At 42.3% G+C, this 13,267-nt stretch overlaps 1 long non-coding RNA gene across 1 annotated transcript in view; it reads left to right on the forward strand.

Annotated features, from left to right (window-relative positions):
- Window positions 1-8,467: 8,467 nt before the first annotated feature.
- LOC122705368 overlaps window positions 8,468-13,267 on the forward strand; it is a 45,178-nt gene continuing 40,378 nt past the window's right edge. The window contains exon 1 of the long non-coding RNA XR_006344087.1: window positions 8,468-8,678. This is a non-coding gene — a long non-coding RNA (uncharacterized LOC122705368). The remainder of the gene's footprint in view (window positions 8,679-13,267) is intronic.

Below are 13,267 nucleotides of genomic sequence, written 5' to 3' on the forward strand. Positions count from 1 at the left end.
AAAAGGAATGACGCAATCTGTGTGTGTTGTATAACACAGCCAGCAGAGTCTGGGGCAAATATCCTGCAAACACATGAGTATTTCTGCAGCAAAATATGTAAGGACTATAAATAGCATCCTAGCCATTCAGGTCAAGTTTGCAGACAGATGAATTATGAAAAACTTTCAGTTTTAAGAGCACGGTGTGTTTTGTAATTGTAGATAAAAGACTGCATAGTTTTCAGCAAGTCATGCTAGTGTCTTTTGGGTTGAAATCATGAAATATTAAAAAAATAGAAGAGAATTCAGGGATCATATTATCCAACTATTTTTACCTGCTAGGAAAGAATAATATTAAGTAAGCACTTAAGATGCCAGCTTTGCATTATCTCATTTAATTCTGCTTAGCCATCAGGGAGCCATCTCCTTCCCCGGTGGCTCAGACGGTAAAGAATCTGCCTGCAATGCTGGAAATCTGGGTTCGATCCATGAGTCAGGAAGATACCCTGGAGAAGGGAATGGCAACCCACTCCAGTATTCTTGTCGGAAGAATCCCATGGACAGACGACCCTGGTGGGCTACAGTCCACAGGGTCGCAAAGTTAGAAATGACTGAGTGACCAACCCACATACAGCCATCACGTTAACAAATGTCAGCACTAGTTTGCAATCTGGAATCAGATCAAGATAATACTTAGGTAAATCAAATAAGGTAGGTTACTAAATGACACAGAGGGAAATAAGCATGATGGCAAAGCTCTCCAAAGAGACAGAAGTCTAAGCTTCAGGCTTTCCCCCAAAGGGCCCCACCAGTGGATGCACAGTGGTTGGTTGCTTAGTCTAAGATGACCTATTGATTCATGGAAGTAGTTCTTCTAAATATTCCATTTAAAAACAATTTTCCTGCTTGACTATATCTTCAGCTCCTCAGTCTCTTATTATTATAACCAGACTTTCTAATAGAAAATAGCTAGCCTTTATTAAGTGGCTACTATGGGCCAGGTACATCATCACATTTTTAAAAAACTGAAGTATAATTTGTTTACAATGTTGTGTTAGTTATTGTTTTAATCCTTAACAGCAGTCAAGGTACACATTACCACTGCGATTAACAGATATGGAAACTGAGGTTTTGATAAGCTAAGTACCTTACCCAAGACTACACATAAGAGACATTAACTGGGATTTTTTTTCTACCTTTTTTTTTTCATATTCTTTTTTTTTTTGGCCATACTGTATGGCATGTGGGATTTTAGTTCCATGACCAGGCATCAAACCCATGCCCCCTGCATAGGAAACTCAGAGTCTTAACCACTGGATCACCAGGAAATCCCCTTTACTGGGATTTTAATATGGGCTTGCTTTACTTCTATGGTGTACCTTTGAGATTTCACTTTAAGAAAAGTGCTCTTGGGCTCATGCTCAGTCGCTTTAGTCGTGTCCGACTCTTTGTGACCCTGTGGACTGTAGCCCCCCGGGCTCCTCTGTCCATGGGATTCTCCAGGCAAGAATACTGGAGTGGGTTGCCGTGCCCTCCTCCAGGGGATCTTCCTGACCCAGGGACAGAATAGTGTTCTACAGAAGTCTAAACACAAGTTCTAGATAAATTAGAAGTTTATCTACATTATAAGGCAATACTTATTTTACAAACAAATTTTCTTAAATAGCAGGATTTTTTTGAAATTAGTTTCCTTGGCATATTTTGCTTATTCATCATTAGTTAGTTACTTGATGGATAGTCTGGGGAACCATGACCAAATGTTGACCAATGAGAAATGAGGATAAAGAATTTCTGGAATACTAAAATAAAGCATGGGAAAAGTAGACTAAATATATTTCATTTTCCATAAATACATGTATTCCACAAGTGGATTGATTTGGGATGGAAAGGTATTCTTGCCTAGGTGGGTAAGAGACATATTTTAGAAACCCTGCATTGAAAAGAACCCTGTCAGATGTCATTAGTTGAGTCACTGAACTGAACTGAAAACTGGAGACATGATTTTTATTTACAAAAGGGGAAGACCAAGTAAACAGGTTATACTAAATGCTAAAAGTAAAGAAGTGCTGTTAAAACCCAACCAAAATGTTGTCATAATTATTTCTACTCTATCAAAGTCTTCAAACTTGAAGATCCTCTGCCCCACCCTGCTTTAATTACTTCTTATTTCAGATATACACACAGGACACCCAAGTACTACTGAAGAGGGACACTGATTAGAACCACAGAAAATTTAACAACACAGAATAATAAAGGATTAGTGGAAAAGATGTGATAGGGTCCATCACAAGCGTGTTTTGAGTACATGAAAATTAGCTTTCTAGTGGAGGACTCTTCAGAAAGAATGTGGCAAAAAGAGATGAAAATGATGTGAAGGGAAATTCAAAAATAAACTTCTGCTTTAATAAACCCTTATGATCAGGTAACAAGATATATACACAATTAAATAAGGCCCAACCCCCAAGACATTAATTAGGCTGATTCAGGGAAGCAATTCTTCCTAAATACGCCATTCAAAATAATTTTCCAGCTTTACTTTTTCAGCTTCAATCTCTTGTATTACATCATTGCTTTTCAAATTGAAGCATTTGGTCTTATCATATTCATCATAAGCATGTCTTCACTCTCTTTTTACAGATCTCTCTACATTTTGATTGCTCTTTACCTATTGTCGTTGTTGTTCAGTCGCCAAGTCGTGTCTGACTCTTTCCAACCCCGTGGATAGCAGCACGCCAGGCTTCCTTGTCCTTCACCATCTCCCAGAGTTTGTCCAAGCTCATGTCCATTGAATTGGTGATGCCATCCAACCATCTCATGCTCTGTCACCTTCTTCTCCTTCTGCCTTCAATCTTTCCCAGCATCAGGGTCTTTTCCAATGAATCAACTGTTCATATTCAAGTTTCTTCCTTTCATAACAGTAACCAGAACAAAAACAACATTAGCATTTGCTATTCGAGGGTTTCCTTTTTGCTAGAGTGTTATGTGCTCTATATAATTTATTCTCATTTAATCCTACAACAAGGAGGAAATGGGTTTCGAGAGATTATGTGATTATTTTCAAGGTCATGCAGATCTTAATGGTAAGGTCAGAATTTGAACAGAGGGCTCTGCTTGACTTCCAGTGTCATCACTCTTAACCATTGCAGATCACCAGCCTCCCCTCCGGGTGTGGCATCTGCGATGGTGGTAGGGTGGTCGTCCTGAGCACACAGTCCCGAGACACCCATCTTGGGGAGGAAGAGAGGGAGATCTCTCCAAGGGGCTTCAGGCTCTGTCATCTGATAACTGGGCATAACTTCTCGGTCTCTCTATCTATTAACACTACACTCTTTTATTCCTGATTGTTCTTAGAAGATCTTTTGGGGAATAGACAGCTATTAATTCAAATCTTAGGGTTAGGTCAAGAAAGAGAACTAGCCAAAGATTAAACGACTTGCCAGGGGATTGGAGTTAGAGGTATTGAATTCCTCTGAGCTAGGCTCTGTGAGAGAGAGTAAAGCAAATCAGATGGGATAATTACCCCCTCTCCGGCGTTCCCAGTCTGATGGGGCTCAGAGCTGGAGCTCTGGTCTACCCTAGCGCCTCCAGTGGTTTGTTTCTCCACTACTCATCTTCGCCCCAGCAGAACTGTGTCATCCGATTTGTCTTAGTGTACCTTGGGACTGCCCCTGGAAGGCTACTGCTTATTCTTACAAGCAATAAACTGAGGTCTGTGTTTCTATAATGGATGGAATGAAAAGCAACAAAACAAACAACTCTTTACGTTAAATCTGATTTGAATTCTCCTTGAAAAAAATAAAGCAACTGGCATGATATTTTGACAGCTTTTTGACAGTGCCCACATTTGATTTGATGAGATGTATGCTCCTATTTGAGTTATGTCCAAAAGAGGGCAGACAGATGGAAGGTTTTTACAAAAGGAAAAAAAAAAATCCTGGTTAGTGCAAGCCTGGAATTCCTAATTTGCTTTTAATTTTTTTCTTTTAAAAAGCAATAAATAGGTCGTAACAGATGGGCTAACTCTTGAGTTAGACACATCCTTTGAAAAATTACAAGCAGTAAATGCCTTTTACAGATGTAGAGTTCAAATACATGAAAATCATAGCAAACCACACAGCCTAGAGAAACAAACTTTCTGGAAAAGGAGGTTTAGAGAAATAAATACATACTCAGCTATAGAACAATCTGCTTCAGCCCTCCGGCATAACTTTTCAAACTGTGAGTCATGACCCATCAATAGGTTATGAAATCAATTTAATGGGTTGTGACCAGACGTTGAAACAAAAGTCGTGGTGGGAACAGGAAATATTCAGAGTGCATCACGTGTAGTAAGAATAAAGGCTGTTTCATGATGGTTTGTCCCATCACACACTGTTTCCTGAATCACGATATATTTCTTACTATAGGTCATGGCTAAGGCGTTTTTCAAAGATGCTGACACAGCAGATGACTAGTGCAACTATATCACAACATGATTCCATCCACGAATAACCAAGTTTTATTACGTATTCTATAGCATAATCATTTGAGTGGTGTTTCTGAGTGTGTCAGGTATAGTCAAGGAAATCCTAGTTGACTTAAGCAGTCTAGGCTAGGGGTGGCCTATGAAAATGTCTTACCTGCCAGATATCCCTGGCAAGGATGCCTGGGGCAAACGCAGAAACCTTGTGCCTATTGCTATAATGTGAATACCCAGAGAGTGGTGATCTTTCTCCTGTGGACGGAGCTCAAGGAGATGCTGCTTTCAGATCCAAGAGGATGATGGGATTAGGTATGTGATAAAGAGGATGATGGGATTAGGTATGTGATAAGAAGCTAAGCAGGAAAAGTGACAGTTTACTTTCCTATCAGTAATTCTTAATGAAATGAATAATAGTAACCTAGCATTATTTGTCACTACTGTGTTAAGTGGGCTTCCCTGGCGGCTCAGTGGTAAAGAATCTGCCTGCCAGTGCAGGAGATGCAGGTTCCATCCCTGGGCGGGGAAGATTCCCTGGAGGAGGAAATGGCAATGCACTCTGGTATTCTTGTCTGGAAAATCCCGCGGAGAGAGGACCATGATGGGCTACCGTCCATGGGGTCACAAAGAGTTGGACGTGATTTAGAGACTAAAACAAAGCTATGTTAAGTATTTTTCATCAATTATCTAGCAACAATCCTACAAGACAATGCATGATCATTATCATTTTATACGTGAGGGAAGTATATGCTCAGGGACATAGGAAATTTTGTCCAAAGTTAATTATTTGTGATGAAACCAGAACTTGAGTTTAAATTTCCGGACAAAGCCTGCGTCCTTCCTAATCCTCTATACTGCCTTGGTTGCATCAATTTACTACATCCATTGCCTAGGCTTAAAAGTGTTCTCTTTTACCAGAATAGACAGCAAGGACTTAGCTCTGTGAATTATTTTTGCTCGAGTCCCTTTTTTCTTCTACTGTCCACATCTAGTCCATCAACTCTGCTCAAAAGAGGGATATGCCATATCCATCCACTTCTTTCCATTTTTACCGCTTTCACCCTAATCCAAGCCACTTCAGTCTTATTTTAGGCTATAGAAAACCCTAACTGGTCTCCCATCTGTCATTTATGCTGCCCTACAATCCATTCTCCGCATGGCAACTAGAGGAATCCTTTCTTAACAAATCAGATAACATCATTCTTTCACTTGGAATTCTCCACTAGTTCTCTTTTTAATCTGGAATAAAATCTAAACTTCTGAGCATGCCAGATGAAGTCTACCTATGTAGACTGGCCCCTGCCCACCACTCCAGCTTCATCTGCTACAGTCCTTCCTTAGCTCTGACTTGGCTGAGCCTCAGTCTCTATCTGTCCTTCTCTTTGCCTGGAAAGTGCTTTACCCAGATCTCAGCCAGACTGATTTCTTTCCTGCACAAAATTTTCTGGTGCTATGTAGATGAGGGTGTGTTCACTGACCTACTCACCTCATGTTCCTAAACACCCTCTCAAAGCCCCTGTAACAATTGCCTCAGATTTACTTTCTTTGTAACACTGTCTGAAGATCTTATTTACTTGTTTATTATTTGTTTCTCCATCTAGGAACCAAAGCACTGGGGCCTTGTCTGTGTTGTCCTTGGCTGTTATCTTTAGCATTTAGAATAGGACCAGCCTGGCAATAGCAGGCACTCAAGAGGTATCTCTGAATGTACAAATGAATGACTGAATTTGCATCAGGATTTTCCAGAGGAAATCCCACCTTCTGAGTGTAAAGCTAGAATGTTCTCTTGGCCCTGACAGCTAGATGTGGCATTTCAAAGCTGAAGTTTTCAAGCATAGCTTCCTCAGTTACTGCCACATTTGGTTCTCCTTCCCCACAAAACTCATTGCATCACCTGGACAGACTTGAGAGTCAGGAAATGTGGTATCAGAAAACCAGGGTCCTAGGACTTCCCTGGTGGTTCAGTGGTTAAGGCTCCATGCTTCCATTGCAAGTGGCGTGGGTTTGATCCCTGATTAGGGAACTGGGATCCTATATGCCATGCGGCGTGGCAAAAAAAAAAAAAAAATCAAATAAACAATTCTGTGACCTCATTGATCTTGATTCTTTCATCTGCAAAATAAAGAATAAGTCTATTTAAGTAGAGATCTTTTGAGAATTAAAGAAAGTAGGTATGAGAAACAAAGTTTGCTATTGTGATTATGTCTTTAAAGGTACTTTGGGGAGATGAGAAGTAGATGTGGAAGTACTTTATTTATTCCAAACTCAGGGAGGTGTCCTCCATCTGGGCATCATCCTCAAGGCCTCATTGCCCTTTATCCCCACATCCAACAGTTTACAATGTTCTATCAACATTTCTTCCTCTCTGTAAAGTGGGAACACCCTTCCTCAACCCCTTTATCATTTGAGGTCTCATGCAGGGCCCAAGAGTGTGATGAGATGAATTGACTTGCCTGGAACTCAGAGAAAATTTTAAATTGTTAGTTTTCTTTCTTTTCCTGAGAAAAATTCATTTGTACCATACAAGGCTCTCCTGTGCTAAGGTCAGGGTGTTTTCTTGGGCTTGTCAACTCTCAATTGTTTAGATGCAGAGTGAAGGAACAAATCCTCCTACAGTCTCTTCCTGCTCATTCCTCATATGATTTAAATAGTTGCTGAAATCTGAGAAGATTCCACCTGGGTACCTCAGCAGTTCAGTTTCTACATGTAACTTCTAACAAGCTAAAGTGATCACATATTGTTACCAAACCAATCTTATCTGCCTAGAGTCCTTCATCATGGTCTTGTCCAGGAAAATATTTACACTTTCACTTGCTTGCCTTATACTTTTGGTAGTAATGAGCCACCTTAGTTTATTACGATTTTTTAAAATACACTATTTCCCCATTCTTTCTCCCCTTCCCATCTAATTATTTATACCAGCTGGCCTACTGTAATGGCCACCAAGTGGTTCCCTAGCCTTTAATCTCACACCCTTCCTATCTAACTTCCTGTTTTTATTATTATTTCATCCCCCAGGGCCTATCTCCTGACTTTCACAATCAGGTAACCTGGGAAACAAATTAAAGACAGAGCAGTAGAGCTGGTGAGGCGTGGCTTCTACCTTTATCCATCTCAAAGGAGCTACTTGAAGTGTGCTAACTGTGGGCCAAATGAGAGGGTATTGCCCCAGCAGACCAATTCCAACTGTGACTGTGCGCTAGAGTGCTGGTTAACCTGGGAAGCTCACATCATGTCTCTGGGCTTGAGTGTGCTCGTCTGAGATGATGAAAATAGTAATGGTTAAATTTTCTTTTGTATTTGCTATGTGCCAGGCACTACTTTAAGTACTTTGTGGTTTAGCTGCTCGGTTGTGTCCAGCTCTTTTGCGACCCAACGAACTATAGCCCTCCAGGCTCTTCTCTCCATGGAGTTCTCCAGGCAGGAATACTGGAGTGGGTTGCCATTTCCTTCTCCAGGGTATCGTTCTGACCCAGGGATCTAACCCGTGTCTCCTACAGCTCCTGCATTGGTGGGCAGATTCTTTACCACTGAGCCACCTGGGAAGCCATGGACCTATTTACTCATCTAAAAATGTTTTCAGATAAATACTATTACTACTGTCTTCATTTTTACAGATGAGAAAAATTAAGGCTCAGAGAAGTTAAGGAATAGAGGCAAAGGCTCACAGCTAGGGATTGTTGGGACTCTGATTCAAACCCAGGTAGGAGATCCAAAGTCTGCATGTGGAAGCTGTTCAGATAAAGAGTGGAATTAAATGAGTTTCTGGGGGTCTCTCTAGCTCCAAAAGTACCTTCAGTCCACATGCCAGGGCAGGCTGCCGGTTCCGCCAGCGAGCGTAGAGGACAGGAGCAGAGCTGTGTTAAGGTGTGACCCTGCAGCCAGTACACTTCATCCTCAGGCAGGGAACACGGTCTAAATATAGAAGCTTCCTTTTTTTTTTTTTTAGAAGCTTCCTTAACATTGGAAGGTCTGACTAAACTGGGTTAGTTGCCGGCCGAGGTGCTAGAGGCAGAGCGAGCTGAAAGGTGTGCCAGCTTCGCAGTGGCGCCGCATGACAATGTGGGGCGGGAGTCCTCCTTGAGCGCTGCCCGGGGTGCATCATTGCTTTCACGGCACGTCCTTTTGCGGGATTATATAATGCTGATTAAGGTAGATTACTTTATGAATCAATCTGCCTCTCAGAGAAACGAGGGCATTTTGCCAAAGCCTTCTCTGCTGCGGTGACGATTTCATGCCGGTAGGTTTTGTGTTTGTCAGTTGCAAGAGAAACTCTGCCCGGTGTCTGGTCCATGCACAGCTGGACTGTCTTTGGGCATGCACACTTTCCAACGATGTTAACTACCTCCCTGGCATGCTCTTTGAAAGATGTTTCTAGGCCCTTTAAATACTACTGTGGGTTGAACTGTATCCCCTAAAAGATGTTCAAGTCTTAACCCTCGGTACCTGCAAAAGTTGTCTAAATTGGATATACGGTCTTTGCAGAGGTAATCAAGTTATGATGAGGTCATTGAAGGATAGAGTGAGCCCTACTCCAATGACTTGTGTCCTTATTAGAAGAGAGAATTTAAACACAAACACACAGACATGTAGGGAGAATGCCGTGTGATGATGGAGGCAGAGATTGGAGTGATGTTTCTACAAGCCACGGAATGCTAAGGATTGCAGCAAAACACCAGAAGCTAGTAGGAGGCAAGGAAAGAGTCTTAGGGCCTTCAGAGGGAGCATGGCCCTGCTAGCACCTTGGTTTCAGACTTCTAGTCTTCAGAAGTGTTGTAGAACACATTTCTGTTGTTTGAAGACACCTAGTTTGCAATACTTATGGCAGCCTGTGGGTTACACCCTACAGGCCTGTATGCATTGCAGTTGCCCAACCTCAAGACAGAAAAAACAGCTCAGGGTCAGTGGCAGAGACACTTTTGGTTCACTGGATGCAGGGAATCTCACATACCTGAAGCAAGTTCCTGGAGCAACACCCCACTGTGTGTGCGGGAGATGGCAAGCAGGAAACAGCAACCGCCATTACTACCTGAATGATGGAGAACCTACGTCTCTCATGTCTCCTGCACCGGCAGTCAGATTCTTTACCACTCATGCTTCCCTGATAACTCAGCGGGTAAAGAATCTGCCTGCCAATGCAAGAGACCCCGATTTGATTTCTGGGTCAGGAAGTTCCCCTGGAGAAGGGATAGGTTACCCACTGCAGTATTCTTGGGCTTCCCTGGTGGCTCAGATGGTAAAGAATCTGCCTGCAATGAGAAAGACTTGGGTTTGATCCCTGGGTTGAGAAGGTCCTCTGGAGGAGGGCACGGCAACCCACTCCAGTATTCTTGCCTGGAGAATCCCCATGGACAGAGGAGCCTGGCAGACTAGAGTCCATGGGGTCGTAAAGAGTTGGACATGACTGAGCGACAAAGAACAGCACAGTGCCACCTGAGAAGACCAGCTCAGATGTGGGTGAGACCAAATCCTGATTACAGTGGCTTTAGGAGAAAATAGTAGGAGGGGAACTGGAGACAGAAAATACAGGCCCTTTGGAGGAATTTTGCTCTACAGCGGGCAAAAACTAGTGTGGCAGCTGGAGAGTAATTTGATGTCAAGGGATGCAGAGGTTGGTTTGTCTGTTTACTTATTACACTAAGAAGTGAAATCCTAGTGCAAGTTAATGGTAACAGTCATACAGAAAGGAGAACATTGACTGTGTTAAGGAGAGAAGAGAAAATTGCTACAGTGATGTCCTTGAGTTGGGGAGGAGGGAGGTGAGATCCACTGAAAAAGGGAGAGGTTTGTTTGGGAAAGGAGCACAGAACAGAGTCATTGTCACAGGGGGAAGGCAGAATGTGTGGGGACAGACACTGGTAGGTTGCTTGTCGCACAAATGAGAGCCTGTGCAAGTATTCTCTGAAGGTTTCTATTATCCCAGCGAGGTAGGAAGAAAGGCCATCAGCTCAGAGCGAGGAAGGGGAGGGGAGCTGGGATTATGAAGAGGTGCAACACCCAAGGGGAGTGAAAGGACTGAGGGAATATAATGGCAGGATTTCCAGGCAGCATTGTATAGAAAGGAAAGGGGTTATTTATTTTATTTTTTAATTTTCCTGGCTGCATCGATCAGCATGTGGGATCTTAGTTTCCTGACCAGCTATTGAAGCTGCACTCTTTGCATTGGAAGTGTGGCATCCTAACCATTGGACCATTAGGGAAGTCCCAGTAAGGGGTTAGTTTGATGAGGAGAGGCCAAAGGCTGGGAATTTTATACATTTGTTGACAAGTCTACCCATGGAAGCTATGCTGCAGGCCTTGGTATACAAAGAAGAATTCTGACCTCTAGGAATCTAAAATCATATAAGCAGTAAATAATGAACACATGAAAGATTCAAATAATAGTTTAAGACAACAGAAGAGATGTATGTGACAGGGAAGCATATCAAATTGCCAAATGTGTTTAAGGAGTTCAGAGGAAAGAGAGAGGTAATCTAGAAGTGATATGATGGTTGAGCCTGATAGAATAGATACCTTCCTTGAGGGGCAAGTGAACATAAAAGAAATGATAGGAACAAAGACTAAATCCTGGATGGAAAAAAGCAAAGAAATATCACCATGTAGTGTTGTCAGATAAAATACAGGACCCACAGTAAAGTTCAAATTTCAGTCAACCACCAAATAGCAGTTCAGTATAAATACATCCCATGCATATTTACCTGAAACCAAAGTTAACTGGATATCCTGTAGTTTTATTTGCTAAATCTGGCAGCCCTATCACCAAAATTAATGGAAATCAAAAGAATGTTACTTGAACCAAGGGAGGAGAGAATTATAAGAATGCAAAAGGTGCTCACTGGTAGCAGGTGCTTCCATAAAGCCATGGAAGTGAGATTTTGTCATTAGGACACCACTGGGGGCATTTGACACAGCAGTGAAGGCAGGGGCCCAATGCCCCACACGTGTATCGCTCAGTAAAGAGGTCTGATAATAAGAAAGGAGAGAATGATAGTCTAAGGTCAAAGGTGAAGATGGACCCCAGGCCCTGGGCTCACAGACACTGGGGTGATATATGCATTTGGTTATTTTGTGAAAAACCAAGACTCTAGTTTTAAAACATTCTACAAAGGCCAGGGATTGACTTAATTGTGAAGCCGCAGCTTATTGGCTTGGTACCTAGGGCTCAGGCATCCTTTGTTGGGAAGCAAGACGGGGAAAAGGAGGCACATTACTGCAAATGAAACATGAAAGAAAAAAAAAAAGGATGGGAATCCTACTCTTGGCAAAATGCTCATTTTAATCACGTAGTAGGCCAAATTCAGATACTCTCAGATGGAAATCAGATTGTGAACTTTAGATTATAAATCACTTAATAGAAACACTCTTTAAAAAGTTATTTATTTTTCTGTGGCTGTGTCAGATCTTTGTTGCAGCACACAGGATCTTTCATTGTGTTCTGGGGACTCTTCCTTGTGGTGAGAAGGCTCTGGAGCACGTGGGCTCTATGATTGCAGCATAGGGGTTCTCTCTAGTTATGTGGCTCCGCCTCCCTAGTTGGCGCATGGGCTCAGTAGCCCCAAGGTATGTGGGAATCTTAGTTTCTCTACCAGGGGTCCAATTTGTGTCCCCTGCATTGAAAGGCTGAGTCTTAACCACTGGACCACCAGGGGAAGGCTCTAGAACACACTCTTTTTCCAGGAGGTTTGTCCTGTGCTGGATTTTACTTCATTACAACTGGGTAGAAGAAAGAAACTCCATGAGAGGCAAGCACTGATATGAAAAAAGCAATGGCAGAATTGTCCCTGCCTGGCCACCAGAGGTTGGGCCCTGAAGCGCCAATATTTTGGCCACTTGGTGCAAAGAGCCGACTCATTGGAAAAGATCCTGATGCCAGGGAAGAATGACGGCAGGAGGAGAAGGGGGCGCCAGAAGATGAGATGTTGGATGGCATCACCGACTCAATGGACATGAGTTTGAACAAACTCTGGGAGATAGAGAAGGCCAGGGAAGCCTAGCGTGTTGCAGTCCATGAGGCTGCAAAGAGCTGGACATGACTGAGCTACCGAACAACAACGATGAGAACACCAAGTCCAAGGGCTATGAACTATCAGTGTCTAGAAGTGTTAGAATGACAGTGACATATGCTTCTCCAGTCACGTTTTATCCTTAGGCACCTCAAGGTTCTATCGGATCATTACGGAATATTTATTGCTGAAATGCCTGCCCTCAGGAAGAAAAGGTGACAGCTTTTGGAAGGAGGTTTTAAAAATGAGGGCTAACAGAGTGACCTTTGACAATAACTGCTAATGGATTAGGGTCAGGGACAGCTCAGTGCTCACAGACCTTAAAAATACTGTCATCTATCTTTCTCCCTGAATGGACTTTTCATCTTGCCAGTTCCTATAGTTAATTAGATTGTTAACTCTGTCTATATATAGCAGCAAACACTTCACTGGCATGTAGCAAATGCTGATTATTAATCAGGGGCCTCTACTGACTCAAGATGGAATGAAATGTAATTATTCAAATTAGATTTAGGCCAAGGTCCAATGACCTCACAGGCAACATTCTGATTTTGCAAGTCTAGTTTCCGTAAACCGCATCTCTGGAAGATGTTGAGATTCCAATCTTCAGGAGCCTTGAGGTGAATAGTGATGCTGAGTTTAGGCATCTCTGGCATCCTTAAAAGGATTGAATTCTCTGTTATAAATGTACCTATGCACCTGCCAGCTCATGACTCAAAATCAGCCTTACCGAGTAAATCATTATACAAAGTAGTTATGGATGTAGAATTTTAATAGCAAATCAATGAAAGTTAATTTTCATGGATGCTATTAGAAAGGGTGTTCA

Source organism: Cervus elaphus, chromosome 12 (assembly GCF_910594005.1).
Source record: "Cervus elaphus chromosome 12, mCerEla1.1, whole genome shotgun sequence".
NCBI classification, from domain to species: Eukaryota; Metazoa; Chordata; class Mammalia; order Artiodactyla; family Cervidae; genus Cervus; species Cervus elaphus.